The sequence below is a fragment of the Nycticebus coucang genome, chromosome 9 (genome assembly GCF_027406575.1).
Source record: "Nycticebus coucang isolate mNycCou1 chromosome 9, mNycCou1.pri, whole genome shotgun sequence".
In the NCBI taxonomy this organism is placed as follows: domain Eukaryota; kingdom Metazoa; phylum Chordata; class Mammalia; order Primates; family Lorisidae; genus Nycticebus; species Nycticebus coucang.
Genome location: NC_069788.1, coordinates 2,389,470 through 2,406,975, shown reverse-complemented (window position 1 = coordinate 2,406,975; position 17,506 = coordinate 2,389,470). Strand labels below are relative to the sequence as shown.

General features: G+C 41.2%; 1 protein-coding gene across 4 annotated transcripts in view; it reads left to right on the top strand.

The window, feature by feature from the left end:
* Positions 1-1,130: 1,130 nt before the first annotated feature.
* The window catches only part of DOP1A (DOP1 leucine zipper like protein A), a 128,127-nt gene continuing 111,751 nt past the window's right edge, over positions 1,131-17,506 (top strand). For 3 of the 4 annotated variants that reach the window (XM_053601255.1, XM_053601253.1, XM_053601254.1), the window contains exon 1: positions 1,377-1,559. The gene's annotated coding sequence lies outside the window, so the exon portion shown is untranslated. Of the gene's footprint in view, positions 1,560-17,506 lie in introns of all 4 variants that reach the window. The other variant, XM_053601252.1, reaches the window with a different exon arrangement.

Sequence of the window (17,506 nt, the reverse complement as noted above, 5' to 3'; positions counted from 1 at the left end):
GACCGGCACCCTATCCGTTGAGCCACAGGCGCCGCCCTTGGTCTCTTTCTTTATGAGCTAAATTCCTGTATTAGTCTCTGTCTGAAGCAACAAAATGTCAAGAATGGACTTGGCACTGTTTCTCAAGTTAGAGAGGCCAACTCAACAACTGATACAGTTGCAAAAACGTAGGCAGTTTTCTGTTACCCACACAGTGTGGGTGAAATCTATCTTGAATCATAGGACTAACCATTTCTTTGGTGGAAAAGAAAAAGGAAGATGAAAATGATTCCTTATCTACATCTGCACTATTCACTTTTGTAGAAGTAAAAACTAAGAGAAGTGATCATTCTATTACACTACAAGATAATTTTGGAAAGTCTGAAACAAAGGAAATCTGGTATAATGTAAATACTTATAACGGAGAAATATTAAAATATAAGACCTGGAGTAGAATTGCAATGATTTCTGTAAAAAACAAGACTTATTTTTTTAAAACAAAAGTAATGGTGACTTATATACGGAAAATCTTGTTTATTGTTCTATTTTATAATTTCAAAGTCATAATTACTGTATACCACTTTAATTTGAAGCATTCGATACAAATAACCCCCTAAATAAATTCTAAATAAATCAATCTTTCGTATTCCTTAAGGTATTAGGATAATACAATTTTTCTAAAATTAGTATTTGGGTTTTTTTTTAAGTTTATCGTGTTGCTGCACAAACTACTGTATCACAATAACTAGAAATCGTGGTTGGAAGTAACAATACAGTTAAAACATGAAGTTTACTCTCAGGCTGATATTTTCTCCTGGCATTTGCTGTTAGTTGCCTTCACGTAATTTCTTTCAAGAAGTATAAATGTTCCCACTCCAGAGAGTCACCAAATTATATCTTAAATATCTCTCTCACCACAGAACAGCAAATAAATAAATAAAGTTTATTAGCCTTTAGTCTCCATTTGTAGGATTATGATTTAAACTCATCACCCGCCTTTAATCCCCCCAAATATTAAATTATTAAATTGAAACATATAACATTCTTAGTACAGCACGGTCTGCATAATTGTTTATTAGTTTAATTCGTTTAAAAGATTGTTATATTGTATATATAACCACTATTTTTTTTTAATCCTACTGTCTCGGCAAAACAGCACGATCCTCCTTGGAGTAACTTGATGTGGTTCCAGATCCTATGCCCACTAGTTGTCACCTAACTTGACAAGTCTCCTAGCCTTGAGCCTCTGAGCCTTTCGTTTTTCATATGAAACAGTGAGAAATTACTTAAACTAATATATAACCTTGAAGTCCTGTTTTCAAGTCTTATCCTCTGAAATTGCCCATCAAGACCGCACTGGTGGCGGTGGCCTTTTCCCGACTGTCCTCTTGAGGGCGCTGTGGCCACGCCGGCGCCGGGAGGCGAGGAGCGGCCCGGGGCGGGGATCGGGGCCGTCGACGTCGACGCAGGCGCGGTGCACCCTGGGAGCTGTCACTAGGCCCTTCGGCTCCCGGCCTGCGTGTCGCCGCCGCGGTTGCCAGGAGAGCGGCGCCGGCGGGGAGCGGCCGAGCCCACGGCAGGTAACGGCGTCCCCGCCCCCAGCGCGGCCGCTACAACGGTCGCCGCCCCGAGCACCCTTCGGCCCGCTGGTTCCGGGGCCGCGCGGACTCGCCGCGGGTGTTGCCTCCCGGGCCTCGCCGGAGCCGCCACGCCGGGCGGCCGCCCTCAGGTTTCCGTGGAGACCGGAGCTGCGGGGCCCGGCGGGCCGGGAGCGGCGGGGCGCGGGGGCGCCCTTTGTTGGGGGCGCCGGGCCCTGGCCGCCTCCCGGGGTCCCCCCTGCACGCGGGCGGCGGGGACGCGGGGCGCGCGCGCACGTGGGGGCGGGAAGGGGGCGCCGAAGTTTATTAGGAGGAACTCCCCGAGGTCACACGGAAGTTGTTAACAATCACCGCCTTTGATTCCAGAGCCTTTTAAAGTTGCAACATGAGAATAACCTGTTTGGTCTCCTCTACCCTGAGCCGACATTTCTTAGAATTCTGTGGAGTTTGAGAAATGCAAAGACTGGGAAAATCTGATTTAATGACAGTAGTTAAAGCAATAAAAAAAATTGACGATTGCAGAAAATGTAGGAAACTGTCTGACACATAGCCCTGAACTACAGAGATAAAGTAAATCCCTCCATTTCGATGTCTTTGACTCTTGTCCGTGGAGACGCAAATTCTTAGATTTTAATTGCACTTGTAGATATTACTATGGCCCGCTGTGAATAACACATACCACCTGCTAGACAGCACAGTGATTTAGTCGGGCGTGGTTTCAGTTTACTGGGAATTAAAACCACCTGTCGTCCACATGCTTTATTTTACTGAGTACTCTGACTCACCGCTCAGAGCTAAGTCGTTCTCCTGAACTGGTAAACAATAGCAGATCGCCAGGTGGGCTTGATTATTAGAGACCCTATTCTTGGACAAGGAATTAAAACACCCACGATAATAGTCACAACTAGAAACTGTGATACCATGAACAAAATGTTAAATGTAAGGTCAGTGTTGTTAATCAAATGTTGTGTAGATTCAAAAGACTCGTATTTTGTGTTTAATGGCCTGGTAATGAAGAAATTGTGCTGCTAATGGAGTATGAGCTCTCTAAGCCTCAGTTTTGTCATTATTTATGGGAATTTAAAATTTTCCCAAAGTGATGTTTCTGTGGAACCATGTTATAAAACCATTTAATAGGCCTGCTGCCCCGAAACGGTGTTCTATGACAAATATTTGGAATCCCCACACACTAGGTTAAACTAGTTTGTCTTTTTGATTTGTTTATAAAGGCAGGAATCATGGTTGCTGTGCCTATGATAATCTACAGGGTGGTAATCATCTCGTTTCTTCAACTTGACCTGATCTAAAACCAACCTGTTAACATCTCTAGGAGGGGTCCTCAAACTACGGCCCGTGGGCCACATGAGGCGGTGTGATTGTATTTGTTCCTGTTTTGATTTTTACTTCAAAATAAGATATGTGCAGTGTGCATAGGAATTTGTTCATAGTTTTTTTTTTTTTCTTTAAAACTATAGTCCGGCCCTTCAACGGTCTGAGGGACCGTGAACTGGTCCCCTGTTTAAAAAGTTTGAGGACCTCTGAGAGCTGAGTCCCCTTGCAGCTGTGGGTGGGGGACCTGTACCCTTCCAGTTTCAAGACTATTTTTTAAGTGCCAAAGGAGAAAAGAAAAACTTCATCTCTCTCTGCTGCACCCCTTTTAGTAAATTTTGTTCAGCAAAATTTGGATTCATTTCAAAGGCTGCATCGAAGGACCTTGACAGACACGCATCCCCTGCCCCGTGAGCATGAAGAGTTGGTGTCAACTCAGTTGTACCACAGAAGAATTACACTTTCTGGGCAGCGCCTGTGGCTCAGCGGGTAGGGCGCTGGTCCCATATGCCGGAGGTGGCGGGTTCAAACCCAGCCCCGGCCAAATTAAAAAAAAAAAAAAAAAAAGAATTACACTTTCCTTAGGAAAATGCATAGTATTAATATTAAGCATGCAAGTAGGTCTCTTTAAATCTTAATGACACAATAGTATCTTGTTTTTTCTGGTCTCATAGTGCTTTTCTTTAACCATAGCTAATTCATGTTTTGAATTTGATTTTTTTATGATGGAGTTACTGATTTTATTCAGAATGGTATTTTAAAGTTTCAACAAGACTTGTTGATAGGTTAGCCCCTGTGGCTCAGTGAGTAGGGCGCCGGCCCCATATACTGGTGGTGTGTCTGAGCCCAGCCCCGGCCAAACTGCAACAAAAAAATAGCCGGGCCTTGCTCCGGGCTCCTGTAGTCCCGGCTACTTGGGAGGCTGAGGCAAAAGAATCGTTTAAGCCCAAGAGCTGGAGGTTGCTGTGAGCTGTGATGCTACAGCACTCTACCAAGGGCGACAAAGTAAGACTCTGTCTCTTAAAGAAAAAAAAAAAAGACTTGTTGATAATGTCATTACTTTTATTGCAATGAGTTCCCCTTCTAGACATTAATTCTTAAAACTAGGAAATGTGAAAGAAGCCACCCAAGAAATACTGAATGTGTAATAACTACATAATTTTAAGAGTTTAGATCATCAAGGGTGGTGCCTGTGGCTCAGTGAGTAGGGCGCTGGCCCCATATACCGAGGGTGGCGGGTTCAAACCCAGCCCTGGCTGAACTGCAACAACAAAAAAAAATAGCCGAGCGTTGTGGCGGGCGCCTGTAATCCCAGCTGCTCGGGAGGCTGAGGCAGGAGAATCGCGGAAGCCCAAGAGCTAGAGGTTGCTGTGAGTCCTGGGACATCATGGCACTCTACTGTAGGTGGTAAAGTGAGACTCTGTCTCTACCAAAAAAAAAAAAAGAGTTTAGATCATCAAAAAGAGATAAAGGTTAAAACAGATCCTGAGGGAGTTATTGCTAAATTGTTTAGAAGCAGAATGTAAGTGGTGAGTACAATCTAAATTGTTCTGCTGTGTTCTATTAGGTATCATCACACAGTGTGGTTATTTGTAACTTTGTTCGGGGTCAGTGCTATTAATGCACAGTGTTGTTTGGGAGGAAAGGGGAGGGAAAAGAACCTAATTTTAATGGATAAGTCTTAATTCAGGTATTTCTCTCTCTGAAATAAGACTGGAAATGTAAAGCTAACATTTTTGTGTAATAGGTAACAGTTTTTATTGAGAATTATATGAAAATTTGATCCTTGGGTGGTGCCTGTGGCTCAGTGAGTAGGGCGCCAGCCCCATATACCGAGGGTAGCTGGTTCAAACCCGGCCTCGGCCAAACTGCAACCAAAAAATAGCCGGGCGTTGAGGCAGGCGCCTGTAGTCCCAGCTGCTTGGGAGGCTGAGGCAGGAGAATCGCATAAACCCAAAAGTTGGAGGTTGCTGTGAGTCCTGTGACGTCATGGCACTCTACCCGAGGGCGGTACAGTGAGCCTCTGTCTCTACAAAAAAAAAATTTGATCCTCTTGTCTTGAAATTGTAATTTTGTTTTTCTCTTTGTTCTGTTTACTTCCTCCTCCGCAAGCTATCCAACCTGAAACTTCAATGACCTTTCTTTTTTTTTTTTTTTTTTTTTTTTTTTTTTTTTTTGTTGAGACGGGGTCCCACCCTATGCCCCTGAGCAGAGTGCAGTGGGCGTGGTAGCTCAGACTCGGGCTGCGGGCACCCCACTGCCTCAGCCTTGGGAAGCCGCTGGGATTACAGGCGCTCACCACAGCGCCTGGCTGGATTTTAACATTTTTTTCATGAGTGGGGTCTCATGTCGCCCAGGCAAGTCTCCAACTCCTGAGCTCAAGCGATTCTCCCTCCTCAGCCTCCCACAGTGCTGGGATTACAGGTGTGAGCCACCGCACCTGGCGACCTTTCATTTTATAGGTCAACGATACAGTATTAAACTTATAAAGGAGAAATTGACATACAGATTTTGTAAAATGATGTGCACTCATTGTATGTGTACATTTCAGTAAGTTTTAGCAAATATGTACAGACCTGCGTAACCACAGTCAAGATCTGGGACGTGAATCACGCAGGCCCATACTGTTAGGCTTTGACTCTCAGAATGCACCCCGTCTCCACATTTCTAAATTCTACTTGTCTTTCAAAACCTATGCCACTTTGCAGATCTTTGTTTGATTACCTCATTTTGAGTTAATTTCTTCCCCTCTGACCCTCCCATTTACACTTTTTTGAACAGTCTCCTCTGGCCTTCACACTGGCTAAGCGAGTGGCGTGCGTAGAGCAGGCTCTTAATCTCTCTGTCCCCCAGGTGGATTAATGTAGTGTTTCCAAAACTGCAGTCATGTTTATATCATCTCCAAAATGTTGGCCACAGCTGTATGCTTCCTGTACACTTAATACATGGTTCTTTCTAAAAGTATGATTATTAAAATAATTTTTAAAGAGAACTAGAAATAACTATGAGTAACAGGTAATATTTGCCATAAACAGATGTAGACATAGAGGTAAAAATAATGAAAACAAAAATGTTGTTAATTTCTAGATAAATACTATTGCCTAATAATTTATTTTATTATTAAATCTCTGTTTAAAGGGGAGATTGGCACAAATTCTGGGCGTTGATAACATCTTGGCACTAAACCTTCTTTATTCAGTCACAGGAACTGAAAGTGAGTTGAGCTGGGAATAACTTCCTCACTGGATTAGTGCCATTAGCCCTGTCCTCTGAATCCCTCTGGTTGGTGGCCCAGATTTTGGGAGCTAATGGTTAAAGGGGCTTGAAAATCCTTAGATATTTTATCTGCAAGAATTGGAAAATAAAGCCTTAATTGTAAATTCAAAAGTATACTAAACTTTAAAAATACAATATAAAGATGAAAACTGAATATGATCACTACTGAATTAGATTTTATCTGTTTTTTTCCAAAAATGTTCTCAATATTACTAGTGTTACTTTTAAAAATAAAATACCTAGTGCATTATTATTAGGGTGTGTTAGCTTTAAGATAAACTTCTAAATATAAAAAAAACTAAATCTGAACACAAATGGAAACCTTTTATGTGACAAGGACTAATGTTGATATAATGTCACTATAATGTTTACCTGGCAAAGCTCCTGTTAAGAGTAAATGAAATAATAAACTTAAAAAAATCTCGTATCTTCATTCTCAAACCACTCAAGCTTTATATAGCTATATTTTTATATTTTTATTCTGCCAAAGACATTTCCAGCAATTTTTATTCTAATATAATGACAAATTCTCCTTTCACGTGGAAGGAGTTTTATAGATTGACTGCTCTTCTACATGATGTTTTCCAAGTCATGTGTTTATTACAGGCACATCTTTATATGATGTGCTGATGGCTCGCTGTTACGTTGTGTCCATACACAAAGCACTTGGGTAAATAGATTGTTTAGTTTGGTTTTATTGGGTTTGTTTGTGTTGGTTTTTTGGGGGGAAGAGGTTGGATTTTTTGAGACTGTCTCCCTCTGTTGCCTGGGGTAGAGTGCCATGGTGTCATAACTCATAGCAACCTCAAACTCCTGGCTTTGAGCCTGCCTCAGTCTCCCGAGTAGCAGGGACTGCAGGCGCCCCCCACAACGCCCAGCTAATTTTTCTTTTTTCTTTTTTTTGTAGAGATGGGTTCTTGCTTTTGCTCAGGCTGGTCTCAAACTTCTGATCTCAGACGATCCACCTGCCTCAGCCTCCCAGAGTGCTAGATGTAATCCACTGGGCTTGGCTGGTGTTACTGTTTTTAAAAAATAAAATTAACCCGAATGGTGGCAATATGTTTATCAGTACATAGAATAAGTTGCTGTTCAACCAGAAGTCAGATTGCTGTTAGTCTAAGGTTGTGGGATGCAGCCTCACATTAGAGATAAACACAGAGCCATCTTGGGTGCAGAGTCTTTATTTTATAAGAGAGCCTTCATCCGAGCAAGTTGTTTCTTGCCTTCTTTTCTACTATAAAAGAAAGCAGCAGTATAGGAGTAGAAGCGGTGCAGATAAAATGCCATTAGAAGTGACAGCGGCAGTAATCAGAAAGCTACAGAAGCACTGTGGTCTCCATCTTTGAATTGTGCAGATAGGAGCCCCAAATGCTCAGCTGCTGCAGGTGGTAGAACCCCAGCTACCTGAAACCCTTGGAGTATGTTATTTTGTTCTGCTTTCCCCGAGAGCTAGAATTTTAATTTTTTATATTGTATACCTCAAATGCTCTCCCAGACCACTGACTGTACTTTTTTGCTGGTCTTCAGCATGCTGCAACTGGTCAGTGGCAATTGACCTATACACTTGAACATTTCAAAGTCTCCCAGAGAGTTTTTCTCCTGCTGAGAAAAAAAAAAAAACAGAACATAATACAGTACTTGCTTTAAAATTTGTCTCTGTCATTTTGAAGGAAATACATATACAATGATATTCATATTGTATACAGTGTTGCCACCAGTTTAAAGTTTACCTTGGAGACTGAATAAGGTTCAAGCAACATCATTTTTTATGGCATCTGATACTTTATTGTGCTGTACTCAAAGCACAGTGCGTCAGAGTTATTTGATTCTAAGGCTGCCTGTTAGTTTATACAACCCAGTAACCATGATATATGTTGTATCTTTTAAGTTATAGAGGTTACAGTTGAAAAAGGAAAACATTTGAGAATAAACTCTTTTTTAGTTATCTATTACTGCGTGACAAATTATCTCAAAATTTAATGACTTAAAACAGTATTTCTCACAGTTTTTATCACAAGGGATAAGGGAGTTGTTTGGCTCTGAAGTTCTAGCACAGTTTCTTGTGAAGTTGCAGTCTGGTGTCCTGGGCTGCAGGCCTCTGAAGGTTTCACTTTGGTTGGAGAACCCCCTTCCCTTTAAAGGGTGCTCACTCACGTGACTGGAAAGTTGTTTTGGGCTGTGCTGTTGGAGGGAAGTCTTGGTCCTACCCGTGTGGTCCTCTTCACAGGGCTGCCTGAGTGATCTTATGTTCAAAGTAGAGACTAACTTGCTCTAGAATGAGCCATCTAAGAGACGTCAAGGTGTAAGCTACAATGTCTTACGGCCTTCTACTTTTGTGGTAATCTGTTTACACAAGCCAGAGGTGACTCTGTGTGGCGAGGACTGCACAAGAGGAAGATCCAGGAGGAAAGGTCACTGGAGGCCGTCCTGGAAGCTGCCTCAGCCTCCAAGTAGCTGGGGTGACAGGCGCCCGCCACAACACCTGCCACAACGCCTTGTAAAGCCAGTATGTGAATATGTGTCTAATCAATGAGCAGCATATATATATATATTCAGTATGTGGTATATGCTGAGCTCAGTATAGCTTTGGAAAGAATATCCAAACATTATCATAAAAGGCCACTTAAAGAATATTCAGATGTTATCTTGAAAGACCACTTAAAGAATTCTGTTGATTAAAGGGTCTGATTAAAAGCAAGCTCTGTACTGACAGGTCCCCGAGTCCCCGTGGTTCCTTGGGATGGGGGACGGTTCTGGGTTTAGATGGAGCATTTAAGATACAGATTTTATTCATTTTGATTTTGTTTATTACAAGATGAAGAAAGGAGGAAGTGCTGCATTTTACAAGCTGCTGTCTGATATTCTTCAGGAACATTATTTATTCACTCACCCTTTTAGACTTAAAATTTATTTAGTACTATAAATAGAGAATAATTCAAACAATTTTAGAAGTATAAGAAAGTATACAGTATAGATAGTCCTCAACTCACAATGGTTCAACTTAAGATTTTTTGACTTCATAGTGGTACAAAAACAGTTCACACTCAGTGGAGACTATTTACCGTACCTGTGCACTTTTTCACTTTCAGTGTACTACTCAATAAATTACATGAGATGTTCAACAATTTGTTATAAAATAGTAGGCTTTGTGTTAGATGATTTGTTTTCCTGACTGTAAGCTAAATATGAGTGTTCTGAGCATATTTAAGGTAGGCTAGGCTAAGCTGTGATGTTTGGTAAGGTAAGCAAATTAAATGCAGTTTGGACTGAACAGTCTTTTCAACTTGGAATGGCTTTAGCAGTGCGTAACCCCATCATGAGTCGAGAAGCAGCTCTACAATGAAAAGCCTTCCTCTCCCTGGCATCACTCGTGCCTCAGGAGGGAATCAGTCTTATTTTCTTGTATGTTCTTTCAGAGATGCAGTGTATATATGGAAATTAATGTATTTTTCTTTTTTTTGTATAAATAGCATACTGTAAACACTATTCTGTACTGTAGGTTTTGTGTGTGGGTTTTTTTTTTTTCTTTTTGGTTAATTTATCTTGGGAGAATTTTCTAAATCATTATGTACAATTTTTTTTTTTTTCTCTGAGACAGGGTCTCACTTTGTCATCCTTGGTAGAGTGCTCTGGTGTCATAGCTCACAGCAACCTCAAACTCTTGGGCTCAAGCAATTCTCTTGCCTCAGCCTTCCAAGTAGCTGGGGCGACAGGCACCCACCACAACGCCTGCCTACTTTTTAGAGACAGGGTCTCCCTCTTGCTCAAGCTGGTCTCAAACGTATACTTTTTTTTTTTTTTTAACCAGCTAAGTATATGTTACTGTCGTTCAGTTTTTATAACGTTTATTGGTTATTTACTGTGGGTCACATACCTTGCTAGGTGAGGTATGTCTATTATACGGGTCATTAGCCCTGGAATCCAGTAAAATTGCATTAAAGCCAAGCCAGTTCTGTGATAAAGGGAGAAGAACACGCAGACAAAGTTCGCAGGAGGGAGAGGTGTGCGTGAGCATGTGGGGTGGTGGGGTTAGTGGGACAGACTGGCCCCGGGGTGGGTGGGTACTGGCTAGGGCAAGTTAGGGTGTAGTGTTTCAGACAGGAATAAAGGCTGGCTCTCAGAACATGAATTTAAACCATTACAAAGCTACAGTAATTAAAATAATGTGGTTCTGTCATAAAGACAGACATATATATCAATAAAATAGAACAGAGAGCCCTAAAGTAAACACTAGTTTATGTAGTCCAAGGTCTTGGACAAACGTGCCAAGTCCACTCCATTGGGAAAGGACAGCCTCTTCAACAGACAGTGTTAGGAAAAGAAAGAAGTTGGACCTTTGCCTTATATGGAAGAGCAGTCGTTCTCAACCTTCCTTATGCCACGTCCCTTTCACACAGTTCCTGTGGGTCGCAACCCACAGGTTGAGAACCGCTGTCTTAAATAAAAGTTAATAGAAAATGGAGTTAAGACCTAAATATAAGACCGAAAACTATAAAGTTCCTAGAAAAAGACTTACGAGAAAAAGCTGCATGATGCTGGGTTTGGCAATGATTTCTTGGATATGACAGCAAAGGCACAGACAATAACAGCAAAAATAGGTAAGTGGGACTACATTAAATGTAAGGATTTTTGTACGTCAAAGGACAATCAACTGAGTAAAAAAGTAACCTATGGAAAGGGAGAAAATATTCACAAATTATGTATTCAATAAAGGGTTACTATCCAGAATGCACACATGAAGAGCTGCTTCTACTACTCCATATCAAACCAACAACAGAAAACCAATATAAAATGGGCCGAAGACTTGACTACGATAATATGTGAATGAGAAAAAAGGAAAAGATGGTCAATATCACTAAGTATTAGAGGAATGCAAATCAAAGCTACAAAAAGATAGCACCTTGTTGGGACCAGCCCCAAACTACACCCAGTGTTCTTTCCCAGTGCTCGGAGGTGATGGAAGAATGTAAGGAAGACGCTGGGCAAAGATTGAAAGGGCTCGGGACCAACGCCGCCTAGGGTGAGGATGAGGGGAATGCAGCCAACTCTCAGTCTGCTCCGTTTTTATTTCTTATTTATTTTTTATTTTTTGCAGTTTTGGGTCGGGGCTGGGTTTGAACCCGCCACCTCCTGTATATGGGGCCGGCACCCTACTCCACCCAGCCACAGGCGCCGCCCTCTGCTCCATTTTTATTGTTTTTCTTATCAACCCCTTACTAACCTAAACCTTAGGTCAGCGTTCTGCTATGCTTGCATTTTCCAACCACCTAATTTCCTTAATCGCAAATTTGATCTATATTATTACTCTTATGTTATTTATCAACTTCACAAAACAGGATGTTAAAGTCGACCCTAATCAGACCAGCAGGCAGGTTCCATGAAAGGTTCTTAGACCCTCTGGCAGCTTGTGGGCAGACAGGTGGAGGCCACGCCTGTGCAAACTGGGGAGGAGGAAGCATGTCCCACTTGCCTCCCTGAGAGACATGCGTCTGTCTTATTGAGATCTGGTGCCTGTGCTGTCTCCAGCATGTCCTGCACCTGCTCATGCTACATTTTAATTTATGTTCAGACGCAATTCAAGGTAGTGAGTCTCTAGTTTTCCAGTTTGCTGCCAGAACTTTTTTTTTTGAGACAGACTCTCAAGCTGTTGCCCTCGGTAGAGTGCTGTGGCATCACAGCTCACAGCAACCTCCAACTCTTGGGCTTAAGCGATTCTCTTGCCTCAATCTCCCAAGTAGGTGGGACTACAGGCACTATCCACAACGCCCAGCTGTTTTTTGGTTGCAGCTGTCATTGTTGTTTGGCAGGTCCGGGCTAGATTTGAACCCGCCAGCTCAGGTGTATGTGGCTGGCGCCTTAGCCACTTGAGCCACAGGCGCCAAGCCTTGCTGCCAGAACTTATAAATTTAATGAAGTATGAGAGGGTCATGTGGTGCTTAGTTACAACTTACAAGTCCTTATAATCAGCATACTTGCTTCCCAGTAGTAGTTTCATATCATAGGAAATAATACTGGCAATAACTGGTTTTTGAGCATTTTCCATGTGTGAGACACATACATGTTACTTATTTTTAATCATCCTTGAGATGTATTTTCTTCTCCTTTAACAGATAAAGAAGCTGATGTTTAGGAAAATTAAGTACCATACCTAAGGTCATATGGCTGCTAAGTGTTAGAGCTACGATTCCTGTCTGGGGCGGCGCCTGTGGCTCAGTGAGTAGGGCGCCGGCCCCATATGCCGAGGGTGGCGGATTCAAACCCAGCCCCGGCCAAACTGCAATAAAAAAATAGCGTTGTGGCGGGTGCCTGTAGTCCCAGCTGCTGGGGAGGCTGAGGCAAGAGAATCGCGTAAGCCCAAGAGTAGAGGTTGCTGTGGGCCGTGTGATGCCACGGCACTCTAACTGAGGGCGGTACGTGAGACTGTCTCTACAAAAAAAAAAAAAAAAAGATTCCTGTCTGAACTTGGGGCCCTGCCCTGCTAAGTGTTAGAGCTAAGACTCCTGTCTGAACTATCTGAACTGGGGGCCCTGCCCTGCTAAGTGTTAGAGCTAAGACTCCTGTCTGAGCTGTCTGAACTGGGGGCCCTGCCCTGCTAAGTGTTAGAGCTAAGACTCCTGTCTGAGCTGTCTGAACTGGAGGCTCTGGACTCTGCCGTTTTCTCAGGGCCTAGGTTTTCTGGGAAACACTGATTTGTTACTGCATATGTGTCCCGTCTTTGGGGCAGTTTTCTCTTATGTGCCATGACCTTTGTGGACAGGCAGCATACAGATACGTTACATTTGCATTGTGACCTCAGAGTAGGCCTTTCACGAACTCTGTTAATAGAGAATGACAGGGTAAGCACAGTGGTGAAAACTGAGCATTTAGAAACGTTTATAGCAGTTTGATGTTGCTATAACAACTAATGCACATAGTTTAATATTTTAGAAAAGTATCTGTAATGGATTGGAGGTAAAACTGGTTCTTCACTGCAGACGGTTTGGGAAGGGTCAATCTGAGCTGCTATAAAATAAAATCTGGGGAATCCTTGAGAGCTGTAATTTGTGTTTAGTATACATTAGATGCAAAATTCAAATGTGGTCTATCATTAGACTTCTGATATATAACGTGTACTTTTATTCGCATTAAAATTATTGGGGAATTATAACCAAATTTTAGTATTTAGGAGTTGACCACCTTTTCACATGAGAAACAAAGTTTTGCAGCAGAAGTTTGCTGATGAAACTTCTTACAGAAAGTCCTTTCTCTGTTTTCAGTAATTTTCATTAAGATTTCTTTTTTTTATATTGTGGGTATTATATATGTCCTAAGCTATATGAACTCCTTTTGTTCATGTTTAGATTTTTTCTTTTTTGCTAAATAAATAACATAAATCTAGATTTCTTACCTGACTCAACTTTTTAGCTTTAGACACACATAAGAGTTATAAACTTTAGAAACTTAGCTGGTCATTGTTGGCTTGCTTATTTATATCCGACAAAAGACCTTTGCCTAAAGGATGTGCATATTGAGATAATATAGCTTCAAAATTATATGAGTGCCTTGGTTACAGGTAAATGGTCCTTATTTTCATAAATAGAAATGACTACTGACTTGCTTTTCAGGTTAATCTTCCCATGTATCAAATGTTGTATATCCTCAAAATAGGTGTATTTTATATCTTATTCTGGAAATCTCGCTGAGGAAAGGAAAACATTGTCCATGTAAGTAAAATCTGTGCACGCGCCTCCTTCCATTACCACCAGCGCATTACTAGGATTCATGACAACTTAGTTATTTGGTGCTAATTTCATATGCTTTGAAAAAAGCATGCTTGTGAAAATGCTTTTGCCTGAGTTTGATTTAGTTTTGCTGATCTGTCTTCTGAATTCTTAGAAACAATTTAAGAATGTTTTAGATTGTGTTCATTCTAACCATCATTCTGTATATCTTCCATCTATTAGTGTTTAACTATTTGATCAGTTATGAAGTTTATGGCTTCGTTATCTTAGTACGCCAGTCTTTTGTATCCAAAACACGTGCAGGTGTTACTTTGTGGGTATATTGTATGTGTTTATGGTTAAATCTAGTTTTTTTTTAGATTTTAGAAACCATAGATTGATGGTGAAACAGCTTGCATAATTTTTAATTTGTTTCCAGTCTTAACCATTATACTTAAACACTTTTGTTATGAATCTAGCTGGAGCCTCATAAGTTCTGTGAGCTCAGCATATAGACATATGTAAAACACGGGCCCTGCTCTCAAGAACTTTCACCTTAGTAGAGGAATTGTTTAGTAAACTCTTCAATAAAACAATTCTTCTTGATATGAAAGGTTAAGATTATTTTGTTTCACATATCACTTGAGTTCATATTCATCATGAGTTCCTCAGAATATACTTCACAATGCTGCCTTATGTTTAATTTGCTCTCCTGTGAGCTTAAAGCATGAGGGTACAGAGACCCCTGGAGCCGCAGGTAGTCCTGAACCCTACCTGTGCATACATACACGCCAACAATAAAGCTTAACTTATAAACTAGGCACTGTATTATTGTGTTTTGAGGCACTGTATTGTTGTGCTATTATTATTAAGTCAAATGAGGGCTGACCTGATAATACCGGACAAAAATGTGTGGATGGCATCCGTGTTGTGGGCGCACTGGACGAAAGGTGGACCCGTGCTCTGCAGTTTGAGGTCCCATCACATTGCTCCGAATGGTATTTCACTTAAAACTTATGATTGTTTATTTTAAGAATTTTCTATTTAATATTCTTGGTCTGCAATTGACCATGGGAAACTGGAAACCTCACATACAGCAAAATTGTGCATCAGGGGCAGTGCTGTGTTACTTCGTAAAGTGTTTGTTTTCTTCTCATAAACTTTGTTAGTTTAAGCCCCTAGAATCAAATACCCTCAATTTTGAAGAGAAAAATAGATTGCTTTAGGTAGACAAATAGATTTTGTCGTCCATTCTCACCCCTCCCAATTAGGAGTGAAGCTATCATGAGGTCAGGTTGTTCTCCCCAGTCAGCAACCAGACACAGTGCTGGCATCTATATCCGAAAGTGACTCATTTCATGTCAGGTGACTGCACTTAAGGTGATCGTTCTTTCCAAAAGTGGGGTTTGGGCTTCTCTTTTTTCATGCTTGCAGATAAAAGTATTGAGGTAGAGAACTGGGAAGCTTGTATTGCCTCTCTTTGGCATAACCTTAACCAAGGAAATTTTTATTTAAAAAATCAATAGCACTGTAGGCTTTTCCAATACGAACAGTTTTTACTCACATTGGCTTTATTCTTTACTTGTTCTTAACCTTCTTGTAAAGCACTATTGTTTGAGAATATCACGAAAGTGGTGGACTTTCTCCCCAGTAAAATGTAAGACATAAATCATACATGTCATTTTAGGTCATTCGCAGATCCCTGTAGCCCAGTGGCGGTTCTCAGCCTTCCTAATGCCGCAGCCCTTTAATACAGTTCGCGACCCACAGGTTGAGAACTGCTGCAGTAGCCTATTATTTATATATACGTATACACAGATTTATTGAGATACTATTCACAGACAATGCAACTTAACCTAGTTAAAGTGTGTATTTAAGCCAGGCACGATGGCTTACACCTGTAATCCTAACTTTCTGGGAGTCCGAGGTGGGTGGATTGTTTGAGCTCAGTAGTTCAAGATCAGCCTGAGCAAGGGTGAGACCTCAACTCTACTAAAAAAATAGAAAAATTAGTTGGGCATTGTGGTAGGCTCCTGTAAGGAGTTTGAGGCTGCTGTGAGTTATGATGCCACAGCACTGTACCCAGGACAACAGTGAGACTCTGTCTCAAAAAAAAAAGTATATTTTTAAAGTATATAAGAGTTGGCCAGGCACAGTGACTCACACCTGTAATCCAAAGCACAAGGATTACTTACTTGAGGCCAAGAGTTCAAGACCATCCTGGGCAACGTAGCGAGACCCCCTTTCTCTACAAAAAGAATTAGCTGGATGTGGTGGCACATGCCTGTAGTCCCAGCTATTTGGGAAGCTGAGGCAGGAGGATCACTTGGGCCCAGGAGTTCGAGGTTCCAGTGAGCTATAATTGAAACACTGCCCTCCAGCCTGAGCAATAGTGTGAAATGCTGTCTCTTCAAAAAAAAAAAAAGTGTACAATACACTGGTTTCCAATATATTCACAGAGTTGTATAACCACCATTACAATCACTTGCAATCAATTTTAGAACATTTTTGTTACCCCCAAAAGAAACCTCATACTTAGGACTTTACTCTCCATTTCCTCTTCCCACTCTAATCAGCCACTCAGTTGACTTGCAGTTGACTTGGAATTGACCTTCTGCCCTGTCTATTTGTCTATTCTGGACATTTCAGGTAAATAGAATCATACACTACTAAATAGAACATACTTTTAGCATAGCGTGTTCAAGGTTCATGCATGTTTTAGCACGTCATTCTTTTTAGGACTGAGTAATATTCTCTTGCATTTTAGTTACTGATGCATCAGTTGATGGACAGTGGGTGGTGTCCTGTTCCGGCTACTGTGAGTGACACTTCTGTGGGCAGAGCCATGTGCAGGCATTTGTGTGGGTGTGTGTCTTCATTGCTGTTTGGGTTTGTACCATACTCAGGGCCAGAATTTCTGAGTCATGGTAATTCTGTCTTTCACCTTTTGAGACTACTAGACTGTTTTTCAGAGCGGCCACTCCAATTTCTGTTCCCTCAACAGTGTATAAGGGTTCTGACTTCTTGTCTTCAGTGATCGTTATTGTCTGTCTTTTTATTTTAGCCGTCCTGTGGGGTGCAGTGCTGTGCAGTGGCTTTGGTTTCTGTCTCCCTGGCGGTTAGTGATGCTGAGTGTCTTTGTACTTTTTACCATTTGTATATTTTCCTTGTAAGAATGTCTATTCACATCCTCTGCCCATGTTAAAATTATTTGTTCTTTTATTATTGACTTGGAAGAGTTCTTTGTTCTAAAATTGAAATCTAGTTCAGGTTTCTTATCAGTATATGGGAGATGTATTTTCTCCATTCTGTCTATTGTCTTTTCACTTTCTTGATGTTATCCTTCGGAAGTTTATCTATTTTTTCTTTTATTTTCTTATGGTTTTTGGTGTTATTTCTAAGAAGACTTTGGCCATAGGCCACGAGGATTTATTTCTGTATTTTCTTCTAAGAGTGTTACAGTTCTAGCTATTATATGCAGATCTGTGATCCATTTTGAGTTAATTTTTTGTGTAGGTATGAAGGAGTCAACTTCATTCTTTTGCACATGGACATCCAGTTATCCCAAACTACATGCGGGATAGTATTGAAGATAGATAGACTATTCTTACTTCCACTGAATTG